At 33.7% G+C, this 10,201-nt stretch overlaps 1 protein-coding gene across 1 annotated transcript in view; it reads right to left on the reverse strand.

Annotated features, from left to right (window-relative positions):
* Nucleotides 1–10,201, reverse strand: part of LOC114874344 (voltage-dependent calcium channel gamma-7 subunit) — a 31,134-nt gene extending 20,933 nt beyond the window's left edge. The window contains exon 1 of the mRNA XM_046287587.1: nucleotides 9,167–10,201. The gene's annotated coding sequence lies outside the window, so the exon portion shown is untranslated. The remainder of the gene's footprint in view (nucleotides 1–9,166) is intronic.

Here is a 10,201-nt window from a genome sequence, read left to right on the forward strand (position 1 = left end):
CCATACCCGGAGGAAGGAAATAATTCAAACGAAGCCGAAGCTTTTCGCTTTGAACCTTTGAAAAATATAATCTTGTTTCGTAATGAGAAACGTCATAAAATAGAAACATCTAAAGTAATGCGACCTTTTGAAGTTTCAACAAGATGTAATATAAATTATAATATAATGCTCCGGAAGATGCACGTTCCTTATGGAATACAGGCTCCATGTTTTTCAATGTGAACGTGATAAACACGGTATCGATTTTGCGTGAAATCTACACGAAATTAAACTACTCCATGAGCACTCAATTTCAAACTTTACATCGTGTTAAAAAGTTTCAACGCTGAATGGATTTTCAGATCCATTAAAACGCATCTCGATCACGATACTTGATCTTTTTTATTCCATAACACACCGTATGATATTTTGTATTTCACGTTTCAGAAGCTTACATTCTGTTCTTCTTTGACTAGCTTCTAATTAATCGGATTATGAGTAGCGTCAGCGAAATTGATTTTTGCTAAAGGAAGCTGAAAGCACTCATCCTTTTCACCGAGGGAGCCATTGACTGCCACCTCTTGCCACTTTTCTTTTTCTTTTTTTTATGGACTATCAGAGAGACTGAAAACGGCATAATCCGATCTTGCTTGCTCGAAACGAAAATATGTATCGAATGAAAAATTATTATTAATAAGATTGAATATCTCTGCAACTGGAAAAAAAACTTGTTATAATTAGGATTGAATTTTGGAGTTCGTGTTAGATATTTAATTTTTTCTTATAAGGTCACTTTTTAATAATTTTGAATACTTGAAATTATTTTTGCAATATTGTGATGTTCCAGCTTTTTGAAAAATTGATATAACAAATTAACCCTTCTAGAGTTCACAGAGTTCCATTTTTATACTATTTTACTTCCACTCGGTTCAGTATTTTTCGTTTTCCTTTCCCTTTCTTTTTCATGTTTCTTTTAATGAAAAATATCGAGAGTGCGGCACGATGCCAGACTTTTACTCTCAGATATTTTTAAAGACGGTTTTCAATACCCATTAGATGAATATTTTCTTTACAACCGGGATCAAAGAACTAACACACCTTACGGGTTAGTTTGTAATTTCAAAAATCTTTTCAAAATTATTGTGTCGTGTATTATACTTTGAAAAATGGTAATTTAGTAAAGTTTAAAACCAGAAATTACAAAATAGGTATTTTATCGTATAATAGGAAATTCTATGAAAAGTGCAGCTGTGAAAGTGTAAACAGAGACGTTTCGTAAAGAAAATATGCAATTGAGTATTCTGCAATGGCAACGTTTGCATTGATCCGTATTTTCAAGAGGGCTTTTCTATTCAGGTGATATTTTTGGTCGTCGAAAGATTCTGTAGTCGACCCGACAGGCGTTGAGGTCAACCCCCGAGGGTTAACGTCGTCCCCACCATTTATAATCATGTGTGTCCGCACACGGAGAATTTCTGTGAACCAGGAAAGGTTGAAAATTTATCGAGATCCCTGTAAGACTGGTAAACGACCCGAGTAAACTTGTTTCTCATCGAAATTTACAAAATTCTCTTCTATCAAAGGAAAAGATCTGCGCTAATTTAAATACCGTGGCATAATAGTATGATTGGGATTATTTTCTACGTTTAATTTGAACGCTCGTTTTGGAGAACAGTCTTTGTAATAAGATTGTTCAGGATATCTATTTGTCTCGAATGCGACAGTTTTGTGGTACGATGTATAGGAAAGGTTGAAATAAATAGGGTGACTCGTACAGAAATACAACCATCTATCTTACTGTTTTTAATCCAAAGGCAAGTTCTTTGTTATTTATCTGTAAACCATCGTTGGATGATAACAAATTGCAAAAAAGTTAGGAATTCATGTTCTGTTTTAAGAATATTACAGAACAGGAGTATGTACAACTTTTAATAAAATTTAATTTATTATAATTGCAATTATTCAAGCTTTCCATTTTCCACCTCATCCAATTAGTATTATTTTAACAATAATTCAAATTTGGTTTCCAATTTTGTGTTTTTCATTTATTAAAACTCTCACACAAATTAAGTATGTGAAAGGATTAATTTTTGTATTTGGAAAAATAGTGCAAAAATCTTTTGCGAAATTTTTCGTACGTTGCACAGTTATCTGCACATTTTTATAGTATATCCCAGGTATTTGGAAGCAATTTCTCCTTAATGGTTTCTGCATTCAAATATCACGTTGGTTGACAAGAGTTTCCACACAGCCAGTGATGTATTATGAGCGGTCCCTGGGGTTCGATACATTTACCTTCCGTAATTGTACGTACACTGGCGTGGAAAAACTCAAGTATACGAATAATTTCAAAGTAAATTACTTTTCTCTTTGGAACAGCACACTTTAGTTAATGAGAAATATGATCTACGAGCTTACAATGAATGTTACATTTAACCAGACATTATTTCTAATTAACACTTTGATCGATTATAAATTCTTAATTTCCTTCTGTATCAAAAACTTTTTAAAGAGATCTTTATATGATAATATGCAGTCGCTTATGAAAGAATTAGAATTTTTGCATTAGAAGTTATTCAAAAATCATGCTGAATTGTAATTCATATTTTTGCATGTTGCGTTCAGTGAAGGTTGTATGAATTCAAGTATCTCGTTTGGTCGTCGAAAGGTTCTTGAGCTTGTGGCAGGTTTACTAAGGGCCAACATTCTCGTCCCTGATAATCATTCTGCTGCACGTACGGACTTCTTTGCGAATGCAAAGAAACGAAAAGCTCTTCTGAACGGTCCCAGTTTGAAGGACTTCCTCACCGACCTATGTAACAACAGTTTTGCGAGTTCCGAGAGAAGTTAACAAGCGTAATTACATAGAAGAGAAATATTCGAAAGTTTTTAACCAATACTCGCACTGCTGAGAGTTGCAGAAAGATTGTAGCATCTGTCGATTTCATAATAACGAAATCTTGCGACAGAAAAGGGTTCGAACGTTCTCTTTTAACCCATTAATTCCCAGAAAATCGAAAATGTATTTCGGTAATAATTAGTTTCCAATGATTAGTTTCCAATGATGGTTTTTCTCGTTTAATACTCAGGATAGTTATGGTTTTGCATGATAGGCTTCGAGATAATTTTACAAGTCAAAGTTTCTGTAGCATGCGAAACTTTGTGTGTCGATATCGGGTCGGAAGGGTTAACGATCTTCATGTAAGGTTCTTAACCCTCTATCTACTATACTTACCCATCATTAAGCCGTTTACTGAGGGAATGTTCAACACGTTCTCTTTGGTAAATGACACAACAATTATTATCGCAAAGGGACAAAAATAGGTAACGGTAACGAAAGGGTGAAAGAGCTCTTGTAAATGACAAAATCATATTGGAGAATAATCGTGTATATAGCCCTTTTCGAGCTGGGAAAAGGAGAGTGCAGGAAACTCGATGTTTTATTGGTAAAGAGGAAGAAACAGAGAAGAGTCGCGGTTCTGTTCATGGGTCATGAATTGTAAAGCGTCGCTGTTTATATTCAGACATTCGAGCCGGTGTGGCCACGTCGTTTCGTGCCAGCTTCCGGAAAGCGATATCAAGAGAAAAGCGAAGCGACGACGTTAAAAAGGATCGCCGAGCCTTGCTCAAGAGGGATCCGGCATTTTAATAAATTGAAATTCAACTGCGAAACGAAGGCGGAAAGCGTTTCGCTGCACGACGAAAAGGAACCCCACGGCTCGGGAGGGTTCGGAAATTCTTCGATATATAGATTAAAATACCCTCGTTCTGCTCGATTTACTTAGGAACGAAGGAAGGGTCGATTCGTTGCTTTCGATGTTTCGAATCTAAATTCGAATCTTTACCCTGAGCTTACTGTTTCTTTTCTTCTTTAGACATTTTATAAGGTTTGCACAGGATGAATACTGATATAATTACTTACATTACTATTCATATTATTAAAAATGAAAATATAGCAGGTTTCATATGTTTTCATAACTTTTTAATTAGTAATTAACCCTTAATGAGTGAGGTGTTGTTTGACATACCCTAATTGAAGGGTTGCATGCAAAAACCAGACAGCACCATTTTTACTAACTTTACAGAAATTACAAAAAATTTTGAAACTACAAAAATTTTATTCTTTTATTGGAATTTTCTGTAAAAGAATAATTATAAAAATATTCTGTAAAAGAAAATTAAACAGCCATTTCATTGTCATTCTCTCATTAAAATTTTCGTTGTTCCTCAAAAACCACCCCATTTTAACCCTACTAAGGGTTAAAATTGCGTAATTTAAGAGATATTTTAATTTCAATTTTTCAAAGTTGAAAACTATTCATTTTTGAAGTATATTTTGGATATAAGAATTTCAGTTATGTAAATTTAATTATTTTCTAGTGTACTCTACGTCTTGTACATAGTATATCTGTACATGCAGAGTATATTAGAAGTGTACTGTGAATATTAAAATAACCATGATATGCAAACTATGTCGCTGAGTATATAGATGTTAAACACGTCGTAGAATGTGCTGTTCCGTGGAATGATGTTCGCGTTAAGTATCGCAACGTGGAAAATTGTTCACGTGGAACGTTGTAGGGGAGAATACTACCAGGCAGAATAATGCGAAGCATATTTCATACCTACCCCAACATTTATTTCAAGCAAAGATTTTATTTTTTTCTTGGAATTTTCTAGTCTTAGCGGTAGTAAAATATTCAACGCTGCTTTTTTACGTGGTTGATTTATTTTAAATTCGGAGCTTTCATAATTTTATTATAGTTTGATTTGGGAGGTAGTGGGAATAAGGAGAAGGATCAATAAAAATTCTTGGATATTACTAGGGCTAGAAGGGCCAAGTGTGTGATTCAGGGTTGGTGAGTAATTAATTAAAGGGTCGTACGCGTAATTATGTACAAAAAATAGAAAATTTTGAGTTAATTTATCTTAATCTAAATGCAAAGTATAAAAATATTTCCTGATATAAAACTTTTAATCCTTGAATAGCGGAGCCTGGGTCAATTGTAACCCTTTACGGAGCCTATACAAAGATATTAATTTAAAGTTAAATGTATGATTTTTAAACGAAAAAGTTTCATATATTGAAACAATCATTTTTAATGAAAGAGGGTAAAATTGATAAAATGAAAATAATATGAAATACGAAATTAAATTAGAATTGAGGCTTCTTTCATAGTCCGCCGTCTGAGAAATAAAAGAAATATCTAAAAAATTACATTTTTGCAATTGAAAATTGTAATTAATGCCTCGTATACCTAATTAAATTCAGTATTATTTTCCAGAATTATTTGCTTTTTATAAAAAATATAATCATTACATTGTGTAACGATTTAAAACGAAAGTGAGATATTGCAGTATTATCTAATATTTAAAAAATATCATAAGCAATTGGAAACGGAATTTGGAAGCGTATACGTTGTGTCAGTTCATGTTTGGGAAACTTAAATTAGTTTTGCTCGATATAGTCCAACTTTTGTGATACAATTGCAGTGACCAAACTAAGATAAAAGGAACATAATTAAGTCTACTTTCTAGTATTCTCAATTCAAACTTGCATTACTGTGCTGGAATTTTTCACATAATGCATAATTATTCTGTTTTCCTTTAAATTGTTAATTCAACGAACTTGAAACAACATCACTTTGCATGTAAATAATGTTATGCATTTGGAACTAAATGGCTAGTGAAAATGTGATGGAAAATAAATTTTTCAATTTTTTGTAATTAATTTTGCAATGTAAAATTGGTAGTTTCTTTAAATATATCAGTCCGTTCGCATGCAGCTGATGGATATATGAATCCTCCACATTTTTGCGACTTGGCGAAATCGAAAAGTAAAGCTTGGAAGTACAAATGATCTATCGTTCGACAGATCGCGTATCGAAAATCCATTAAATGGATACGTAGCTCGAGTTGAAAGAAGAATAAAAACTTCAGTCGATGTCTCGAGCGGGCAACGTTGATTCGAACAAGTGAGGATCCTTCTTTGATCCTACAAGAACTTGGTATCCTTGCAATAATAACAAGATAAATTGCTTTTGATATATTGATTACACGGGTTATAGCAATAAATGTAACTTAACACTTGCTTTTTTACCTTATTATTAGATACTCCGTTAAATACTGATTACTATTCAAAATGAGCAATTTCAGGTAGTAATTTTTTTTTTTTATTGCAAATGCATATAAAATTGCATAATTTTATATTTTATATATTTTACAACTTCAACTACCATATCACCCATATATGGTCACGTCGATCCCCATAAGAATCACCTCGCATATAACTAATTGTAGAAATGTCTCTAATTGTCTAATTAGAAATACTCGTATTAGGTACTTGAGACTATAAATCATCGACTTTCCACTCGAATTAGCGAAGGTGTTAATATCATTAGAACTCCTAACACTTCATCTACCGGTGTGCTCACTTTTATGAATGAAACGTTACGCTGATAATGGTTTCAATAAGTAAATTAGAAGTGTTCCGAGTAAATGTGTTAACGTCTGAAAAGAAAGTCGATTGTACGGGTACCCTGATGAAGGCAACGATGTTGGCGAATGGTCTGTTATAAACCTGCACTCAACGAGGGCATTAGCTAGAAAGCTGGACTTGTTCTGCAATTAATAGCTAGAGAAGAAGAAACGCTCGTGTTAATTGAGATAAAAGCTGTTCACACGTGTACTGTGATGCACAGTTGGTGTCAAATTTTCTGTCCACTAATTCGTTCTTCAACGCGTTAACTGGGGATGATGAATTAACTTGTCAGTAAAATAAGAGGCATACAAAAGATTAGATGAAGAATATTATTGATGAGCTTTTGCTATGTTCAGAGATAATTGTATTTATTTAAGATGATCATCATCAAAAGAAACATATTTTAATATTCAAAATTGTAACAAAACTTCATTTAATGAATATCCAAAAATAGTATTTGATATTTTTTAAGAAAATTGTTTTTAGGGTCTCTGGGGTAACTTTCTTATTGAATATTGAAATATATTTTTCAAATTGATTGAAACGCTGAAATTCTAAGATTCTGTCAGAATTATGCAACTTAGTGATCAAGTTCCCTGTAGTATGTTTCCGTAGAAATTTCTCAAAGCGAATTGCACGCTGATTTCACGTCGATAAATAATACTGTTGATTACACAAGAGGACGGAGGTACTGAGAAGTTCCAAGGGGAAGGAGAATTCAATATGCACAAATCTGCCTTTGAATTCACAAGGATCGGATAATTCTCTTTGCCCTAGAGTTCTACGTCCATTAATGGAAACGCTGGGAATTCCTTGGTGAAACTGAGAAAATTCTTTCAACTCTTCGCTACATTCAATTCCTTTTTATAATCCTTCCACTAGATCAATCACGAAATCGAAAGAAGAACACCCTACCGAAACTATCGATAGCTTTTTCTTAAAGAGTCACCGATAAAAAAAGTATTTAATTAAATTTCTCCTCGCAATTTTAACAAAATCTTTCTGTACAGATTATTTCAATTTTGTATTCTTTTATTTATTTATTTTTTTCTCATTTTCTTTTAATACTTGTACATACTAGTTACCCTATAGAGGATGTTCCCAGCCACGATTGTTATCCATGCTGGTAAAAAGAGAACGAATTTTATTTCCGAGTACCCCGCTATAATTTCGGCCGTACAAATAACTTTTCAACGGTAAATGGAATAATGAGAATTGTGGCTTGCGATTTTCCTAGACTGAAAGCAGACTTTCTGCCTTCTATTTGTACGTACGCGTGTGTTCACATATGTGCAGCGTGCTTCCGAGTGTTCGTGCAAATAATTTGGTCGTTCGTGTAATTGTTTGAAACCAATATTATTTTAGGTTTATAATTTATAGACATGAATGAAATAGAATTTTGGATATAACATTTTTGCATAATTTTGATTAGGAAGAATTCTATATTTCATCGTCGTTTGAAATTTTTCCTTTACAGATTGCCTTAATTTAATTAAAATCTTTCATTCTTTCTCTTTATTTAAATTCAATGAAATATTCTTGTTTCATTTCCATCACATTACTTTACGTATTTGTCCTTCTCTTGTGATTGCATGTAGTAACTATTTCGGTTGTAATGAATTTTAATTAGAAATTTCTGTTCTTTCCCTTTATGTTTCGCCACTGAGTTGTTTTTATATTTTACGTACGGCTTGGAAAGTTTGGTATAATTGTAATTTGTCATTTTCAATATTCACGATAAATTGAGTTGTTTGATCGGTGCATACACTTCGTTTGATCTCAATTTTAATGAATACTCCTTTTTCTCCTGAAGTTAATAACATTCTTGTACTGGAATTAAATATTTCGCAAAACAGAGGGCGGAAATTTCAACACAAAGTATACATTCAGATTAATTTACCTGGCGATTCGCGAATTATTGTAAAAATATCAGAGAACATTTCAACATCCTTTTTAATCCATACTATTTTTAAAAATATTCGTTCTGTCAGTAGCAGCTTATATTTTTCAAATTTTGTGGAAAGAAACTTGAACAGTTCAATATTGTTTAAAATAAAAGTTTCGTGGCCATGGTTTTCCCTCATCAAGGCTCGAAACTTTATTTCAGAAGGGAATATCGTTTGCATGAACAAAAAAAAGTTTCGAGATGTGTAGAAAGAAGGAAGAAACTGTCTGCCAATGGCATCGAAAAGCAAACTTCGACAATTGCCAAGTTTTGAAAGTCGCAACGTTCCAGTAATACCAATTGAAATGCCTCGACGAAAATCCATTTGCAGTATATCATGGAGCTCACATATCACGTTAAAATTATCGATATCACCGGCGAGATTTACTGTACCTTAACAGCAACTTGGAACTGGGAAAGTTATCTTTCGAAAATTCGAAGAAAGTCCTTTCGACGTATCAAAATGGAAAAACAAACGAGAAAAGAAATATGCTGATCTGATCATTCATTTTATCAGCTGTGGAAATAATTTTGTAACTTAAAGAAAATTAAATTAATGGATAGTATTTAATCCTGAATTGGACAGGGTACGTTTAATTCTAATCTTGCTGCGATTGTGAGTGTCACACATGCTCTTGAAATAGGAATGAAAGAAAAAGGAAAGGGATAAGAAAAGAGGAGGGTGCAAGACATCGGTGAAAGAATCGACGATCGAAGATTCGCTGGTTGCCTGCTAGAAGCGGTATGTTCTTCAAACATACCTGAAGTTCCTCGACGAGTTCTCTACGCTTGTTCCCAACGCCGTGTTCAATTTCTTCTGTACGATGTAGACTGTTCACGAAGAGCGTTAACCCTTTGCGAACGGAGTACTTTTAAGTCTGACACGAAATCTTATTTATTTACGATAAAATCGACCAAAAAGGATTGATATGAATTTGATTTAAAAAATTTTAATTGTTTACTTCTTGCAAATCATTTACAAATCATTTTGCTATCTCATAAAAAATACAATAGATCATGAAAAAAAATTATCTTTGTGATTTATGCAGAAATGTGGCTCTGAATAATTCAAACTGCCATGAACATTAATTTTAAAACACTATATCAAGATATTAAGGCTGCAATGAAAAAAAAAGATATATTAACAATCACTATAAATTACTTTCACAAATATTCTAGATCCCATAATTAGATGTTGGGAGATTCTGCTAATTAATGATTTTCTTAAAATTCTGTCTGCTACACATTTTTACACAAGTGACAATTACACATCCCTTAATTGTATAAGGCACAAAAACAATTCCAATACTTTTTTTTTAACAAGAATTTTAATAGTTGTCCCCTGACTTTCGGACAGAAGTGCATATACTCTCTCTACTGTTACGTTCACGCTTACAGTCGTATATTCTTTGAAAAAGTTAGCGCAATACGTGTGTAAAAATTTCAACGTTACTATGACGATTTTGTTTGGACGCGTATACGAGTCAATCGTCCGCAAAGGGTTAAAGATGCTGTCTCGCGCGCGCACCTGCGATCATCCCTTTTCTCTTCTCACCCCTTTACTCTCAGCACCCTCCACGATCACTGACTGCAGCAGCGAGTGCACACGGCGCTGCGACACTCGCAGTACCGCGCTTCCTCGATCGTTAACGCGAACTCGTGTACCGAGAAGCAACACTGAAAGTACCGAGCGAGATGAAAACGGGCTGGCACATACACACACCCCCCCCTCCACCCTTTTCAACCTGAGCAATCCTTTCCACGGTGTCGAAGGATCGCGCAGGTAAAGAACGTTG

Source organism: Osmia bicornis, chromosome 10 (genome assembly GCF_907164935.1).
Source record: "Osmia bicornis bicornis chromosome 10, iOsmBic2.1, whole genome shotgun sequence".
In the NCBI taxonomy this organism is placed as follows: domain Eukaryota; kingdom Metazoa; phylum Arthropoda; class Insecta; order Hymenoptera; family Megachilidae; genus Osmia; species Osmia bicornis.